This window comes from Polyodon spathula, chromosome 25, assembly GCF_017654505.1.
Source record: "Polyodon spathula isolate WHYD16114869_AA chromosome 25, ASM1765450v1, whole genome shotgun sequence".
Lineage (NCBI taxonomy): Eukaryota > Metazoa > Chordata > Actinopteri > Acipenseriformes > Polyodontidae > Polyodon > Polyodon spathula.
The window spans coordinates 12,838,192-12,858,617 of record NC_054558.1 but is presented as its reverse complement, the minus strand read 5'-3'; the positions used below and the strand labels follow the sequence as shown (position 1 = coordinate 12,858,617).

The 20,426-nt window shown below is 34.1% G+C and overlaps 1 protein-coding gene across 1 annotated transcript in view; it reads right to left on the bottom strand.

Annotated features, from left to right (window-relative positions):
* LOC121300138 (M1-specific T cell receptor alpha chain-like) overlaps positions 1 to 20,426 on the bottom strand; it is a 60,406-nt gene that overhangs the window by 20,217 nt on the left and 19,763 nt on the right. The gene's annotated exons all lie outside the window — the stretch shown is intronic.

Sequence of the window (20,426 nt, the reverse complement as noted above, 5' to 3'; positions counted from 1 at the left end):
TATTAATAATGTTGGGGCTTGTATCTGCAGTCATTGGTTTTCAACCCCAAATTCTATTTTATGAACACTCCAATGCTTGTTGGTTATCAAGTTTTTCTACCGCATCTTGTTGATGGTAATATTAAGCAAACTGGGTTGAATCTGAGATTGTGGGATATCAAGATGTTCCTCGACACTCTTCAAATAATACTGCAACTATATCTTATGCGGACCAAGAGTTTATCAAGAGTTTACATTACACCTGTATATATATATATATATATATATATATATATATATATCATATATATAATCTATATATATATATATATATGTAACCCTTCCCCATCATTCATATAACAAATTTGTAATCCAGACGGACCCTTCATGGGGTATAATATTAATTATATTAACTCCTTTTATTAATTACTTATTTCTTAGTATCTCAAGAATCTTTAGTACTCTTAAGATAACTGATATAATTGTTTATTACACCAACATTTTAATTTTACTTACTGGGTTCAACTTGTAGCTTTGTTCCATTTCCAAAAATTATCTTGTTGCTATACTCCACACTGTGCTGTATCTGCTAGCAAAAACTCAGCATGTCTACAGGATAACAACCCTATGGCCACACTTTACACTTTAAGGATATATAAAATAAATACCACCTGACTATGAATGGCATATTTCAGGTCAATTTGAGAATATTTTTAATGACATTACAGACCAGGACAGTGAGTGTTCTGGGCATCAGAACATACCAAGATGTGTCAAAAACAGCTTACAGAGGCTAGCCATGGTGTTTCATAGTGCTTTATTAGTCAAGAAGAGCCCCCAGCATCGTCATTATAGCAAGGGGTCTTATACATGTCCTGGGATAATAAAACTGCACATACCTGCCCTTATCACTGATTTTGAAAATAGACCATACTTAGTGGGTTGTACAGTCAAGGTGGTCCCATTCCCAAAAATAAAATTGTACCCAGAAGTCACACAATGAATTCCACTGAATCAAAATCTAATCAATGCAGTGGAACTCATGGTGTGATTGTTAAGCCCATTCCAATCCAGAACCATGTTACAAACAGGTCCTTATTTAGACAATTGAATAAATGGCATCTTAGATCAAGGCTCCAGGCTGTGCTCTAGATGTATTAAGGTTAGCACGGTTCTGAACTGGAGTGGACTGGTCATGCCACATGTTTTTACCAGTGTAAATGTCTGCCTCAAATCAAGTTGATGTGTGTTCAAATGTATACCCCAACATTACTTACTGATATAATAAATAGATATGAATAAACAACACATGTGGACAATTTAAACCAATATTATTGTCCTTACTGCAGTTCGAGGATCATTTTTTTTTAAACATTCATATGTGTGTTATTTAATGTTTTGACTATTAATAGAACAGACCAACAATTTATTGCAATAACATTGTAATGAGATGGTACTTGTGTGAAACATCACATACTGTTATAAAGTGATTTTTTAAAAAAAGTTATTTGATCTTAAAAAGCTATATTGCCATTTAATGTTATCATCTGTATGTGTAACACATTTATAGATGCATTACTGACTCTTTAAACAGACCCGTAAACAAAAGTGCCAGAACATAATCTGCAAACCACATATCTAATGAATGGGGACCAGAAATCCATGTAAAGATGACACTGCATCTCACTGGATCTACTCCATAGATACCATTAAATAGCGTTCTATAACATATTTAGATTGATAACATGCCAGCTATGTTTCTGTACAGTCAACACGTTTTCAATGCTTTCAGATATCTATTAATATCAAAATTAGATTCACGAATCACAGAAATGTTTTTAAAACAAAAGTAAAGCCCAGCCATATAAATTGAAATACTTACTGGGTTGGACAAATAGCCTTGTCCCCTGTCCAAATGTTATCTTATATCCATCAGTCACACAGTATAAACCACCTCATCAAAAACCCCATTCTCAGCAGAAAAGTAATATATAATAGGGCTGACAATATGTGCCAAATTAAGGGTTTAAATTATATTAGATACAAACCACACACATTTGTTTTATTACTGCACACATCTTCTATTAATGTTTTCATGGTTTTATAGTGTTTCTTTCAATTAATATTTTAGTGGGTGTCCAGCCATGCACTGGATATGTAAAACTGTATGTAATTTAATGTTCATAATCTAATATGATGTGATTATGTTTTTTTTTGTAATCATGTAGGCCATTTTCAACTTTCACTAAATTTTTGTCTAAATATGGATGAGATTTACCAATTCACTGCATGTTTGTGAAATCAGTGCATTTACCATTCTCATTTTTTGAACTCTAAGCTTTAATCCACACATTTTACTCTACATCATCTTTTCAATTAAATTTCAATGCATTAACTCATACTCACTAGATTCAACAATTAGCCTCGTCCCATTGCCAAAGATGAGTTTGTTTGTTCCATAAGCCACACAATGCTAAACCCCCAAACAAAAACCATCATTCAGCTCAGCAATCTTAAACCTAGACACTTCTAATGAATACTGGTACACATTATGTACTACTCTGTACTTACACTGTGATTGTAATAAGCACTGTAATAAAATGTGAATGTTACTGCCACATTCTGCTGCAGATAACTATATTTGAAATAATATGTATTTTCATAGGTTGTTTGATATTTAATGCATCATCATGAAATGCTTATAAAATGTCATCATGAAATGAATGCATTCACATTTTAGTTGCTGGATCTGTGATAAATAATTAATTACACATTAACACACGTGTGTTAAAGGTTGCTACAATTATTTTTGGTTATAAATATGAATGCCATCCTATCGCGTTACGGTGATATAAAACGTTCATCATGTTCCTAAAACACTGTGCAGCTATTAATAATGGTCTAATATCATAACATCCTTTACACAGCCTTATCTATAAAATGCCTTACTTGAGTTCACTGCTAATGTGGTCCCTTTGCCAAACAAAAGTTTGCCATATCCTCCTCCAGTACTCACACAGTAACTACAATCCCTACAAAAACCTGCATAGCCTGGTCTAGCTAAAGAATAAAATGCATGAACTACAGAGCCTATTCTCACTGGAATCTGCTTAGTATACCTTGGAAAGCTTAAAGCTGTTTCATCAACAATATAGACAACAATATGGAACCCAGTATATTTAAGGCTGATGGATGACACATGGCTGCTTATTAAATGTGTTAAATCCATTGCTATATAACAGAGGAATGGTAACCCACACTGGTCCTGGAGGGCCATTTCTTTCCAAGGGTTAATTAAATTATACGAGTTTCAGGACTTTGTCAACAGTGTAATCATTTCAGTTTAATAAGCAAGGACTTACCTGAAACAATTTGCTTTGTGTGTTCCATAAAGGAATTTGTAATACTGGCATTTGTCCATGACAAAGTATTCTTTTTAAAACACAATAAATGGATATTTGATGATATAGTGCAAATCCCAATATTAATTGGTTGCCACACATAATCACACATAAACAATATATTTATCCAATTTGTATAACAGTCAAGCCAAAATAATTACCGGGTTCGACTGCGAGTTTGGTTCCAGTTCCTAATATTAGCTTGTTCAGGCCAGTTCCAGAAGTCACACAGTGCTCACATCCATGACAATATCTCTCAACACATACACATATCATTCAGATAATACCATATGCAATTTACTGTTTAGCTGTTTATGTTTATATAACATATTTAAACATGTTTTTAAAGGTTTTGGTAGCTAGTCATATGAAATTACAGCTCATGGATTTACTTAGAAATTGAAAACAGACAACAGTGATCAAAATTAATCAGATAGCATAGCAGTCAATCTGCATGCCCAGTTCAATTATAATCATTACTGTGTCAAATCAAATAGCATAGCAGTCAATCTGCAGGCACAGTTTAATTATGCAATGAGTTCTTTTGTCAGATATTTGCTTGTAACTGCCACTATTTTACTATTGAGAACTAAGACTCATTGTATAACCATAGTATTACAACAGACATGTCTATGAGATTTGTATGACCATGGTATTACAATAGACATGTCTATGAGATTTGTATAAGTATGGCATTATAATAGACAGGTCTATGAAATTTGTAGGATTTATGTGGTTTCGTGAACCAAATTGTCTTGCAATGGTTACCCATGGTAAATGATGGCCATGGCAGGGTTGACTTGGGCATGGTTAATAGTTTAAATATGATACAGTACTGCAGTCAGTTTTATGATTCTCTGAATGCTTTATCCATGCAAGCATTCTATTTAGATATGCTGTTCACTATACAGATATAGTATTTTTTTGTTTGCTATAATTGCAAATGCATTTAAAACAGTGCAGCAAAAAAGTTCAGCAAAAAATACACAGTGTGTATACAAGTACAAGTAAAGTAAAATACTTACTCGGATTTACTGTAAGTTTAGTCCCTGCTCCAAAAGTCAGCTTTTCTCCAAATCCAACATTCACACACTATAAACCACCCTATCAAAAACATATCTATCTCAGTGCACAATGCACACGGCTGTGAAAGTTTAAGCGTGTTAATGATACATGGAAATAAAAATCTTAAACAATACACTATTTTATTACATGTTTAACCCAAAATGTCCTTGCATATATGTTTACTTCCTTTCTCCTTATTTTCAGATTTGGTGAAAGAAATAAGCACATTTGCAGTTTCTCCTACAATCTTCAAAAAGAGCGTTTCCAAATAGAACTAAGAGTCAATAATTCGATGCTTTAAACTCAAAGCCCCTAACCCGGAGTTTCTAATAGTTCTATATTGAAAGCGCACAGGGACCCTATTTCCTTAACACTCATGCTAATACGGGTCAGTTACAAATTATTAACACAATACACAAGATATCCCATTCATGTGAACATAACAAAACAAATGCAATAGAGTAACATCACAGTGCTTACTGGGTGCTGTAGTTAGCCTTGTCCTGTTTCCAGATATCAATTTAGCCACACTTGCAGAACGCACACAGTGACAAAGAGCTGGGCAAAGCCATTATATTAGAAACACAGCTCTGCTGCATGTTGTTGTGAATGCATCTATACCTTTCATTACTGTGGAAACCACTAATATTATTGCATGTGATTTCATCTCTGCATGTATTCCATTCATTTGGTAATGTATGCACAGATGTTGTATTACTCTGTGTTGAATGCGGCTGTAATTACACAGATGCTATGGAAGCACAGAAGAGTTATAGCATCAACAACATCAGTATATGTGTACTTTTCTATAAACAGCACACACAATATCTGTCTGTGCTTAGCGAACACAGATTGACCATTTCTGTAATTGTGGTAACTTTTACTAGGTTAAACAGAGATGAATGTTGTTATTTGTAATAGCACATTTACTAATACACATGAAGTACTATGTAAGTAAAGAGCACCTGCATGGAACTACACTAGCAATATCTTTGTAATACCTAATAATGTGTTGCCAGTTACAATGAAGTGTTCCCATGGTCAGTTAGCATTCATAAAGTGCGATTTTCATCTCCTGAAGAGATGTTTTAAAACAATACATTAGCCCAATTACACTGTGCAATGGCTTTAAACATGTGTTTTACATACTTACTGGGTTGTACCGATAACTTGGTTCCGGAGCCAAATGTTAGTTTGTATCCAGCCCCTGAAGTCACACACTGTAACTCACTCTATCAAAAACCCATTGAGCCTTCTGAGCTGCAGCTAACCTAGACTAGCTATTGAATTGTCTTTACTTCAGTGACATGCCATTGGATCTCAGAACTGTGTGTGCAATGCATTTCTTCTAAAATCATGAATTACTATGGATAATATAGACCATTGATGGCTATGCATAGACAGTGGCCATTGGTAAAATCAGAGTGCAGATAATTGAATTCATATTTGTTATTCTATTGACTGATTTTCTATTTTTAACATTTTAAAGTGCAGAGGACAGCAGGACAATGGCGGCTCTGGTCAGCACAGAGAGGCATTGAGATTAATCATAGAAGAAGAAGAAGAAGAAGAAGAAGAAGAAGAAGAAGAAGAAGAAGAAGAAGAAGAAGAAGAAGAAGAAGAAGAAGAAGAAGATAACTTACTGGGTTCCACATTCAGCTTCGTTCCTTGCCCAAATATGATTTTATCAACTCCAGTATTCACACAGTGTTGCATCCCTTGTCAATAACTCCCTTCAGTGATCTAATAACTTACATCACGTTTTGGCACACAATAGCTACCTGGGTTCACTTCACAGCGATAAGCATACTAGCTCATCTCCTCGGTCACACAACAACAAAATCCCTTTAAAACACTCTCCTCTTTACAATCAGTAGTAAACTCTACAAACAAATGCTGTAAAATTGGAGGAAATGCTCCAATGTAACGATAATCTACTGTTGTATTTAAGTAATAAAAATGCATGTAAAATTACAAGAAAAAGAAATACATAGTATCACTGGCAAATATGTTAATGTTTTTTTTTTGGCCAGGCTTGAAAAATTAATAGTTGAGAATATGACCTTCATAAAGAATACACATTGCATGACTGTCTATAGGTCTTACAGACAACACTCATTTGTATCATCATGGAAGAGATATTCAAATTACTAGTCGAAGTTACAGCAGTGTTAAAATCAGGTTCCTGGTACAATGCTGCAGAGCAGAGCTGGGGACATGCATTAATTAAGTTATATTTAGATTTTTGTTACACTTCTAAAGCATTTCTGTAATTATACAGATTTTTGACACTGTTTAAGTCTGACACTTGAGTGAACTGTGCATTTTCCTGTTAATAAATATTATCTTAATCGTCACGAATGTACCATTTATTTTATGAACAGAAAATCCAACAACTGATACTTACTGGGCTCAACAATCAGTCTGGTACCAGCTCCGAAAGTGAGTTTTGACCCAACGTCACACAATAAATCATCCCATAGCAAGAACACTGCACAGTAAGAAGACTGCAGACCACAATGCATCACCCCATCTCCTAGCTAAATTAACCTGAATCTTGGAAAACAAACCCATATTAACTAATACAAAGGGGGATTTGTATATCTCTGTCAAGCCTTGGAGCAAAACATGTGGTCATTTCATTAACTGATTTTCAAGGATTTTGTGTAAAACAAATGGCAGGGTAGTTATACGTTATTATAAACATAAACATGATATTAATGATGTTATTAACAATGATAGCATATGATCAGAAATAATAATACTATTATTATATACTGTTGGTATTGTTTTTTTGTGTTGCTTTTGCTTATAATCACTTATAATGGATATAGGCTGCCTGTCTTTATCAATTGTTTGAGGTTGCTTTGTTTTTGCAATACAGTTAGTATAAAATTTTGCTATTGTTTTTCTGTTTGTTATTGTTTATATCCACTTATAATGGATCCCTAAACTAAAATGTTACCATTATGAATTTATATGTATTATAAAATTATCTGATATGCTATAACTGTTAATAGCATATTTAATAACACAATTGTAAAGTGTATATAACCACTTATAACTGATCCTAAACTAACTAAACTAAAATGTGGCCATATTTGAATGACCACTGTTTTCATTATACCCTGCATGGGTGAGCATGAAGTTTGAATTTATATTTTAGATTATAATACACTTACTTGGTTCAACTACAAGCCTTGTTCCTTTTCCAAAGATTAATTTAACTCCTCCTTGATTCACACAGTAACACATCCTCATACAAAATCATTGCTAGCTTGTCAAAAAGCTACAATCTTTCAATACAATGAAGATGTGGTCATGTATTCTGTAATTTGATCCCAAAATGCCAGAATATGGATTTTATCATTAATTGAAGCTCAGTAAATTCTACCTTTACTGTTAATGGTGATTCTGAGCTTGTAAGAGCACAAGACTTGTGCTATATTGCATTTCTACATTATCATGCAAATTGAACCCATGTTGTTCAATGTGTGGGATTGTGGAATCCAGCCCCATTAATCCCACATTACTGGTATCAATAATGTACTTTGGCTCTTACTTGATTCCACAGCTAGTTTGGTGCCGTTTCCAAATAGCAGCTTCCCTGTTCCAGCCCCAGAATCCACACAGTCTTACACTGCATTACAATAACTAGCTTCTGTGTGTACTGATGATCAGAGACCTGATCTACAATTCCTATTGCATGATTCCACGGAAATACAACTCACCATTAGAAACAATACTGTTAATTGATATCCAGTCTGCTCTGTAGACATTAAAATCCCAATGCCATCCACGCTCTCTTGCTTGTGAAAGTTCCTGGTTGGCACATGGGTTCCTGTTTGACCCCACTCAGACCACTAGCTAACTGTCTTGGTTTTTATATGACAATGTATTACTTTCAACACAAGATGAAACAATGCTATTTTAATAGGCAAGAACAGCTACTGTGTTTATAGATCAGTACTAATATATCCTAAAACTAAATTGTAACCCTAGTAGAAGTCTGAGTATATTTAATCCCTCATCAGATATAAAGGTCCAGGTTATAAAATGGATTAAATACAGTTTCACTATAATTGTATTTACTTGGGTTGATTAAATACAGTATCAGTCTCATTCTACTCACTTGGGTTGACTATGACTTGGGTTCCAGATCCAAATATCAGCTTGTATGCACTGGACCCTCCAGTCGTACACCGTGCTTAAACACCTATCAAAAACTCAACACACTCAATGACAAGACATGAACTATTAGTACTGCTAATATTACAAGGATGACAGGTTACTTTTTAACCTAAGTTTATCATCCAAATATTCATAAAAATGCTAATCCCTTCAAGTTTGCAGCTTTCCTGAAAAGTAGTTGTGTATCACATTAAAAAAAAATAAATAAATAAAAAAATCATAGATCCCGGACTACAAATCAGTTTATCTCCCTCCTGCATCCACACTCTGATAACCACCATGTGAAAACTATGTATGCCAAACAAGAAGGCTGTGTCAATACAACTATCTCTTAAACTATGATACTTTTGAGGACCAAGAGTCATTGTATAACAGTGGCATTATAATAGACATGTCTATGAGATTTCTATAACCATGGTATTACAATAGACATGTCTATGAAAGATACGAGAGTTTATGTAGTTTCGTGAACCAGATTGTCTTGCAATGGTTACCCATGGTAAATGATGGCCATGGCAGGGTTGGCTTGGGCATGGTTAATAGTTTAAACATGATACAGTACTGCAGTCTGTTTTATGATTCTCTGAATGCTTTATCCATGCAAGCATGACTCTATTTAGATACGCTGTTCACTATACAGATATTGTATTTGTTTGTTTGCTATAATTGCAAATGCATTTAAAATAGTGCAGCAAAAAAGTTCAGCAAAAAATACACAGTGTGTATACATGTACAAATAAAGTAAAATACTTACTCGGATTTACTGTTAGTTTAGTCCCTGCTCCAAAAGTCAGCTTTCCTCCAAATCCAGCATTCACACACTATAAACCACCCTATCAAAAACGTGTTTATCTCAGTGCATAATGCACACGGCTGTGAGTTTAAGCGTGTTAATGGTAAATGGAAATAAATATCTTAAGCGATATACTATTTTATTACATGTTTAACCCAAAATGTCCTTGTATATATGTTTACTTCTTTTCTCATTATTTTCATATTTGGTGAAAGAAATAAGCAAATTTGCAGTTTCTCTTAGACTCTTCAAAAAGAGCATATCCAAATAGAACTAAGCGGAGTCAATAATTCAATGCTTTAAACTCCAAGCCCCTAACCCGGAGTTTCTAATAGTTCTATATTAAAAGCGCACAGGGACCCTCTTTGCTAAGACTGAAGAAGGAACACTCATGCTAATACGGGTAGTTACAAATTATTAGCACCATTCATGTGAACATAACAAAACAAATGCATTAGAGTAACATCACAGCGCTTACTGGGTGCTGCAGTTAACCTTGTCCTGTTTCCAAATATCAATTTAGCCACATTTCCAGAACCCACAAAGTGACAAAGAGCTGGGCAAAGCCATTATATTAGAAATACAGCTCTGCTGCATGTTGTTGTGAATGCATCTATAGCTTTCATTACTGTGGAAACCACTAATATTATTGCATGTGATTTCATCTCTGAATATATTCCATTCATTTGGAAAATGTATGCACAGATGTTGTATTACTCTGTGTTGAATGCGGCTGTAATTACACAGATGCTATGGAAGCACAGAAGAGTTATAGCATCAACAACATCAGTATATGCATACTTTTCTATAAACAATACACACAGTATCTGCCTGTGTTTAGCGAACACAGATTGACCATTTAGGTAATTGTGGTAACTTTCAGTAGTTTAAACAGAGATGAATATTGCTATTTGTAATGCACATGAAGTTCTATGTAAGTAAACAGCACTTGCATGGCACTACATTAGAAATATCTTTGTAATACCTAACAATGTGTTGCCAGTTACAATGAAGTGTTCCCATGTTCAGTTAGCATTCATAAAGTGCGATTTTCATCTCCTGAAGAGATGTTTTAAAACAATACATTATCCCAATTACACGGTACAATGGCTTTAAACATGTGTTTTACATACTTACTGGGTTGTACTGATAACTTGGTTCCGGAGCCAAATGTTAGTTTGTATCCAACCCCCGAAGTCACACACTGTAACTCACTCTATCAAAAACCCATTGAGCCTTCTGAGCTGCAGCTAACCTGGACTAGCCATTGAACTGTCTTTATTTCAGTGACATGCCAGTGGATCAGAACTGTGTGTACAACGCATTTCTTCTAAATTCTGAATTACTATGGATAATATAGTCCATTGATGGTTATGCATAGACAGTGGCCATTGGTAAAATCAGAGTGCAGATATTTGAATTCATATTTGTTATTCTATTGATTGATTTCCTATTTTGAACATTTTAAAGTGCAGATGAAGAAGAAGAAGAAGAAGAAGAAGAAGAAGAAGAAGAAGAAGAAGAAGAAGAAGAAGAAGAAGAAGAAGAAGATAACTTACTGGGTTCCACATTCAGCTTCGTTCCTTGCCCAAATATGATCTTACTTACTCCAGTGTTCACACAGTGTTGCATCCCTTGTCAATAACTGCCTACAGTGATCTCATAACTTACATCATGTTTTGGCACACAACAGTTACCTGGGTTCAGTTCCCAGAGATAAGCGTACTAGCCCATCTCCTCAGTCACACAACAATACAATCCCTTCAAAACATTCTCCTCTTCTTTCAGTAGTAAACTCTACAAACGAATGCCGTGAAATTGCAGAAAATGCTTCATTGTAATGATAACCTACTGTTGTATTTAAGTAATAAAAATGCATGTAATATTACAAGAAAAAGAAATACATAGTATCACTGGCAAATGTGTTAATGGGATTTTTTTGGCCAAGCTTGAAAAATTATAAGTTGAGAATATGACCGTCTTAAAGAATACACATTTCATAATTGTCGATAGGTCTTACAGACAACACTCATTTGTATCATCATGGAAGAGATATTCAAATTACTAGTCGAAGTTACGCCAGTATTAAATTCGGACTCCTGGTACAATGCTAGAGAACAGAGCTTTTAAATTGTGAATTATTTGGGGTATTATACACCATTGATGGCTATGCATTTTAACTGATGGTGATAATTGATTTCCTATTTGTTATTCTATTGATTGAATTCCTATTTTGAACATTTTAAAGTGCAGAGGACAGCAGGACAATGGTTGCTCTAATCAGCACAGAGAAGTCAATAAAAGAAGAAGAAGATGACTTACTGGGCTTCACATTCAGCTTCGTTCCTTGCCCAAATATGATCTTATTTCCTTCGGTATTCACACAGTGCTACATCCCTTGTCAATAACTCTCTACAGTGATCTCCTAGCTTGCATCATGTTTCAGATACACATTGCATGATTGTCTATAGCTCTTATCTGTAGTATTGTACTTGACATTTGTCAACCTGGCTTTAGGTTGTAACAACAAATATGATGTTTTTCTATGTAGAAGTGACAACAATCATCTGTATTCTCATGGAAAAGATCTTCAAATCACAGTTCAAAGTTAGGCCAGTATTAAAATCAGGCTCCTGGTACAATGCTACACAACACAGCAGCATGCACTTATTAAGTTATATTTAAGTAGGTTTTTGTTACACTTATAAAGCATTTTTGTAATTATACAGACTTTTAACACTATTTAAATCAGACATCAAAATGAGTGATGCTTTCCCTGTTAATAAACACTGTCTTATTAATTGTTGCAAATGTACTTCTCTTTCATTTTATGAACAGAAAATCTAACAGCTGATACTTACTGGGCTCAACAATCAGTCTGGTACCAACTCCAAAAGTGAGTTCTGTCCCAACTCCTCCATCACCCACACAGTAAATCACCCCATAGCAAGAACACTGCAAAGCAGGAACACTACGGACCCCAATGCATCACCTCATCTCCTAGCTAAATGATACTGTATCTTAGAGAACCAACCTATATTAACTAATGCAATGGGGACTTGACATATCCCTGTCTGGCCCTGGAGCAAAACATGTGGTCATTTCACTCATTGATTTTCATGCATCTTGGGTAAAACCTTTTTTCAGGGTCAGTTATAAGTGGAACTATCCAAATGATAACGGGTTTTAAATGTATATTTATTATAACATTCTCATAATATGCTATAACTGTTAATAGCATATTTAATAATACAATTATACATTGTATATGGCCACTTATAATACTCCTTAAACTCAAATGTGGCCATATTTGAATGGCCACTGTTTTCATTATACCCTGCATGGGTGAGCTTGGAGTTTTAATTGATTTTTTAGATTATAATACACTTACTTGGTTCAACTACAAGCCTTGTTCCTTTTCCAATGGTAAATTTACCTCCTCCTTGATTCACACAGTAACACATCCTCATACAAAATCATAGCTAGCTTGTCAAAATGCTACAACCTTTCAAAACAATGAAGATGTGTTCAAGTATACTGTAATTGGTTCTCCAAAATGATAGAATATGGATCTTATCATTAATTGAAGTTCAGTAAATTCTACCTTTACTGTTAATGACGATTCTGAGCTTGTACGAGCACAAGACTTGTGCTATATTGCATTTCTACATTATCATGCAAATGGAACCCATGTTGTTCAATGTGTGGGATCCTGGAATCCAGCCTCATTAATCCCACATTACCGGTATCAATAACGTACTTTGGCACTTACTTGATTCCACAGCTAGTTTGGTACCGTTTCCAAATAGCAGCTTCCCTGTTCCAGCCCCAGAATCCACACAGTCTTACACTGCATTACAATAACTAGCTTCTGTGTGTACTGATGATCAGAGACCTGATCTACAATTCCTATTGCATGATTCCACGGAAATACAACTCACCATTAGAAACAATACTGTTAATTGAAATCCTGTCTGCTCTGTAGACATTAAAATCCCATTGACAACATTCTCAAGAACAAAACAGAGATTCAGTTTGCCAATCCCTCCAAACAGGGACATGCTAACCATGAAACAAGATTCAATCTATCCTGCTCAGAAACGTTGTTAAATGAATAGTATAAACCCTGTGAATGCATTTCAGAAATACACTGTGCACTTGCTTGATTCCATAGTTTGTTTTGTATCACTTCCAATATGAGCTGTTCAGTTCCCAGCACATCCATGCAGCGGTAGAGAGCTCATTGCTGATTGATCAGTGTGCTGTATTCATTATTATAGCAGGAGGCTGGATTCATTATTATAGAAGAGGACTGTATTCATTAAACCAATGCTTCCTAACCCTGGTCGTGGGGACCTCTGTGTGTCTGCTGTTTTTCATTCCAACTGAGCTCTCAATTACTTAACTAGACTCCTAATTGATCTGATAGTTTGAACAATTAATATGTTGCGGATTTCATGTTATTCATAAAATATTATAGTTGACTGGAAATCTGCAACCGTTTAAGAGCTGAAAACGAGTAAAAAGGTCTAATTGGGCAAATTATCTATTCAATTAAGTGTCTAGTTATGTAATTGAGAGCTCAGTTGGAATTAAAACCAGCAGCCAAGGAGGGGCCCCAGGACTGGGGTTGGGAAGCACTGCATTAAACAAAATAAATAATTATTTAATTAAAGAATCAACTGAGAAGGGTAATACTTATTTTAGGGATCCAATATAAGTGATTATATACTATAAACATGTTATTAATTATGTTATTAACAATTATAGAATATGATTAAAAATATGAGTATTATCCCTTTTTGGGTAACACTTTATATTAAAGTTCTGCTTATTTATGTTTTATAAATATATAATATATGCTTAATAACTATGTCATAGGGTGTTAATAAAGCATTATAGACGGGATATAACCATGCAGTAGTCATAAATGGAATTACGTTTAAACATCACAGACTACAATGGGTAACTAAAAACTGTCATAAAAATGTAATTCCGTTTATAGGTATTGCATGGTTATAAATCATGATGTATTAACAGTCTATAACAAAGTTAATAAGCATTTATTATATATTTGTACAACAGCTACAATACATTAATAAGCAGCACCTTAATATAAAGTGTTACCCATTTTGGTCATTGTTTTTGCGCTATTGTTTATAATTGCTTATAACAGATATAGTCTTTGCAGGTCTGTTTGTCTTTCTATGTCTGTCTGTCTTTATATATCTGTCTCACCAGTTGTATGGCTTTGTTTTTGCAATACAGTTATTATATAATTTTGCCATTGTTTCCCTAAACTAAAGTGTACCCAGATAAACATCTATAAGTAACATGTCTATTAATATTCCTAAACAAACCTGTTATCTCAAATATTAAACACCTATGTGCTTATTGCATTTTGATATAATTTCAAATGCACACATATTTTATGATATGCTACCGTTATTAGCTATTTTACATATCATGTTCATTGTATTTCCTGCAGTATATTGTGTATTGGATACTATTTTAATTAAAAGTGTTTACACATTGTATATAAACAATACAATTACTATATAACTGTGTGTGTAATAATAGTAAAATTACATTGTAATATCAGTCACAATGTAAACTGGTCCCACAGCCTGCTATGAATAATAAGAATGCACATCTATTTTTAAACACATTTACCAGAATAATTTCATTTCATACTTTAACAGCTCAAGGAAAACTTACTTGGTTGAACAATCAGCCTCGTCCCCTTCCCGAAAATGATTTTCTGAGCTGTATTCACACAGTAAACTATGCCATTGCAAAAATTAATACTGCTAGAGACTTGAACATCTGCCCTCATTGCCAATCCTAGGTGACTTAAAACACCTCTCACCTTAAGTGATGACAATCAATTCAAAATGTGTATTAATAGTGTTTCACATCTGTTATCAGAATTCTTGACTAAATCAATGTGTTTCAAACTATATCACATGAAAGTAGAAGCTATGCATACAATCTTCTACTGGAGGCATCACCATACAGAATGACACTTCAGACAGTAGTAGATTATAATGTTGGCTATTCAGAAAGTAGTAGATTATAATGTTGGCTATTCAGAAAGTAGTAGAGTATAATGCTGGTTATTCAGACAGTAATAGAGTATAATGCTGGTTATTCAGTGTATGTTTTACCACTCACCAGGCTCAACTGATAGTTTAGTCCCTGATCCAAAGACAAGCTTGGTCCCAGCATTATTCACACAACATCAAACCCCCTAACAATAACCTTTCACTTTATCACACCGTCTATCATGCAGCCTGGCAGTAAGGATATGGATAATGCAATTGGATTGTGAATGTGTTTATTATGATTTTAGAAGTGTCTGTAACAGACATAGACAGATCCAGCTCTTATTAAAAGCACGCATGACGCTCTACCAAGAGTTGTGTTACTGATCCACAAGCATTTTTTTATTTTCTCTCATTTGAATATACTCTTACTTACTAATGATTGTATTGTATTTTATAACTGATCTTATCTGCAATAAGATATCTGGTATTCTGATACTTTTCAATGTGATATTTTATAACGTGATACTTTGTAATGTGATACTTTGTAACAATTGTAAGTCACCCTGGATAAAGGCATCTGCTAAGAAGTAAACAATGATTACAACAGTCTTGCCTGCATTATCTGAACTCATTGTCCAGTCAGACTGGTTATTGTAACACCTTGTTACATGTGGAGTATTAGGAATTAATTACTAGTTAAATAGCTCATACGTAACCAAGCTAAAATCCACTATAAACCTATTATTATTATTATTATTATTATTATTATTATTATTATTATTATTATTATTATTATTATTATTATTATTATCTAATCTGAAAGCTCAATAGTCTATTACAACTACTGAAATCAAGACTTATTCTTAATTAGTTTGCTGTTATTTGTTCAATGATAACCGCACCTAATAAACCACCATGCTCGTAGTTATAAATGGTCTATTCAACATGTTAGATTTTTAATACATGATGGATATTGTAAGTAATCCAGTCTATTTATTAGCAATGCATTTAAGTCTATTGTATCCCTTCTCTACTTAATTCCTGCTAAATACATGGTATTGAAATGTACGATTATCGAGTATTCAGTACATATTTCAGCAAACCAATTGCATTAAGAGTGACTCTACAATGTAAGGTGATTCAGTATACAATGCAATTGTAAATATCATTAGCTGGATTGAAATTACCAATGCAATGTTTACTATGTACTAAGTGATATTAACATAACAAATATAGTAAAAATGTGACCAACTTACGTGGCTCCACAATTACTTTAGTTCCATTTCCAAATATGAACTTATCACCTCCTGTCCTTGTTCACACAGTGTTGTACACCCATACTTAAACATTACAGGGTCTCAGTGTATTAGTACAGCAATGCAGAAGCTGCACCACCCTCCTGTCATATCATAACTAAACTTAATAAGATTTAAATATCTAAGCTCTCAAAATCCAGCTGCATTGCAGACCACTTTGCATTGTTAATCAGACCATGATGATGGGTGCAACAACAGTTAGATCTGCTAATATTGTTAACATTGACAACATTGTCTTAGAAGGAATCAGTATAGTATTGCACATAGGATTGATTTTCTCCATCACTGTTTTGAAGTGTGTATAACTGGTTAAATGGATAAAGATGCAAAAATGCTCACTTACTTGGCTCTATAATTAATGGAGTTCCTTTTCCAAATATGAGTTTACTGTTACCTACGAGATTCACACAGTGCACCATAGCATACCCAAAACTATCCTGATCACTCATAGCATACCAAAAACTACCTGATCACTCATATATACCAAAAACTACCCTGAACACTCATAGCATTCCAAAAACTACCTGATCACTCATATATACCAAAAACTAACCTGATCACTCATAGCATACTAAAAACCACCCTGATCACTCCTAGCATTCCAAAAGCTAATCTTATCACTCCTAACATTCCAAATATTAGATATTATTTTAATTAAACAGTGTTTACGCATTGTATATAAAAAATACAATTACTATATAACTGTGTGTGTAATAATAGTAGAATTATATTGTAATATCAGTCACAATGTAAACTGGCCCGTCAGCCTGATATGAATAATAAGAGTACACATCTATTTATAAACACATTTACCAGAATAATTTCATTTAATAGTTTAACACCTCAAAGAAAACTTACTTGGTTGAACAATCAGCCTTGTGCCCTTCCCGAATGTGATTTTCTGAGCTCCTGTATTTGCACAGTAAACTATGCCATTGCAAAAACTAATACGGCTAGAGACTTGAACATCTGCCCTCATTACCAAACCTAGGTGACTTAAAACATCTCTCACCTTAAGTGATGATAATCAATTTAAATGTGTATTACTAGTGTGTCACATCTGTTATCAGAATTCTTGACTAAATCAATGTGTTTCAGACAGTAATAGAGTATAATGCTGGTTATTCAGTATATGTTTTACCACTCACCAGGCTCAACTGATAGTTTAGTCCCTGATCCAAAGACAAGCTTAGTCCTAGCATCATTCACACAACACCAAACCCCCTAACAATAACCATTCAGTAAGGATTTGGATAATGCAACTGAATTTGAATGTGTGCATTATGATTTCAGAAGTGTCTGTAACAGACATAGACAGATCTAGCTCTTGTTAAAAGCACACATGAGGCTCTACCAAGAGTAGTCTTCTTGATCCACAAGTTATTTGTTCCCCAAAGCAATTCCCAAAGCAAGTGTCTTCATAGCAGATTCTCAAATGTTTTACACCAAATCGTAATTTGCATATTTATTTCAGAAATGGAAAAAACACAAGTTACCACACCAAGAATAAACTACTCAAACATTTCATTTTGGGACTTCAAAACAATCTTTAGAATTATAATTGGTGTTTGCATTTGTTTTGTTTTCTCCTTTTAGAAAATAAAAAAAAGTGCTTTGGAGTAAATATATTTTAGAATTTAGCCCATAATAAACCATTTCAAGCAGAACATCCAAAGTATAGAGACGACAAAAAGCCAACAAAGGAAAATTAGAAATATGATTTGGTTATGATGTTAGGATAATATAATATTTCTGTTCTTCTGTTTTTGTTTTTTATATGGGGATTGGTGGTCCAGTGGTAAAGAAAGGGGCTTGTTACCAGGAGGTTACAGGTTCAATCCCAGCTCAGCCATTGACTCACTGTACATGTGACCCAGAGCATGTCCCTTAACCTCCTTGTGCTCTGTCCTTCAAATGAGATTACTTTGGATAAAAGCATCTGCTACATAATTATAATAATAATACTGTCACGATTGCAAGACCATTTTCACAAGATCAACATTTTGATTTGTTTTCAAATGTTGCCCTCAATGACCTACTGTCAATTTGGCTTTAAAAGAGATTGAATTGTGTTATCTAAACTGTGGTGGATCACAGTAACATAATCGTGAAGGCTGCGGGTAAATACCAACAGATTATGTCCATTTAAAAGGCCATATTAACTAGATATTCCATAGATTAGATTATTAGATTAAACCATGTGTTCTAGAGGCACCCTGAAAGCCACAATCACAGCATGGTTTTAATGTAGCCATAAAACACACACACATATATATATATATATATATATATATATATATATATATATATATATATATATATATATATATATATAATCAGTGTAGTGTACTCACGGGGCTCAACGGTGAGTTTGGTTCCATTACCAAATATAAGCTTATTCACACCAGCTCCAGCAGCCCACACTAATATACTCCCTTACAAGAACTGGAGCTGACATCTGAATGTGAAGCACATTGAATTGGTGCCATGCTTTCTGTTTAATATTTAGAACACCCAATCGATAATGTCGTTGTTAAGTAGATAAACTGTAGATACAAATCATAAATATTGGAATATTTACACACATCAATTTACTTGGTTCTACCAAGAGTCATGTCCCAAATCCAAACGTAATCTTTTCATATCCTGTATTCACACAGCCATTTCCCTCTTTACAAAAAACTAAAGCAAATGTCATAGGAAGCATGTTTACTGTTAGCAGCCAACCTGTACAGGCAGTTAACAAGGAATGTCATCCCATTGCTATAAGCAAGAAGGTTCCTACACGTACTAGCACAGAGGAATACTGGATCCTTTATAAATAATTACAATGTATATAAACACTTGAGAAGTATGAATGACAATAACGGCTACAGCACTACACTGTTTGAAAACATATTACCAAGCATTATGAGAACTGTATTCATACTTTTGTCTTATTTATATTATGTAATGTGTGTAGTTTTAGTTAGATATCTCTAGCTTTCTTTATCATAGTATGTATTATATCTTTGTGGTTATTGCCATACTGTATTTCACTTACTTGGCACCACAGTCAATTTAGTTCCTTTCCCAGAAATGAGCTGATTTCCACCCGACTGAGTTACATTACACATTACACTCCATAACATATACCTCTTGCTATGGGGGGAGAAGCACCAGTCTGTCAATATATTCACAGGTATCCACACCGGAGCATTCCTATTCTACTTACTTGGCTGCACATTTAATTGTGTTCCTCTTCCAAAAATGGTTTTATAACCACCCTGAGAATTCCACACCATTACACCTCATAGCAAATACCTCTATTACTAAAATAGATATTATTATAATAGAGATACGATTGCAGTTCATCCATTTGTATTCAATTCACAGAAATTAGCTTAATTGTTAAAACACATCAAGAGCCCACTGGGTATTTAATAAACTGTTAGAATGTAATGTTTGCTTGTTTTCTTTAAGCCATGTGTTTTTTTTTGCACTTCATTGTTAATTTGATGTATCTTCCATATTTGTCAAATGTTTTTGTTTTTATTACATTATTATTGTTTTACAATCACTGTTCCTGCCACACAATTCTTCCCAGATATATGACAATACATAGAATAAACACACTTACTTGGCTGCACAATCA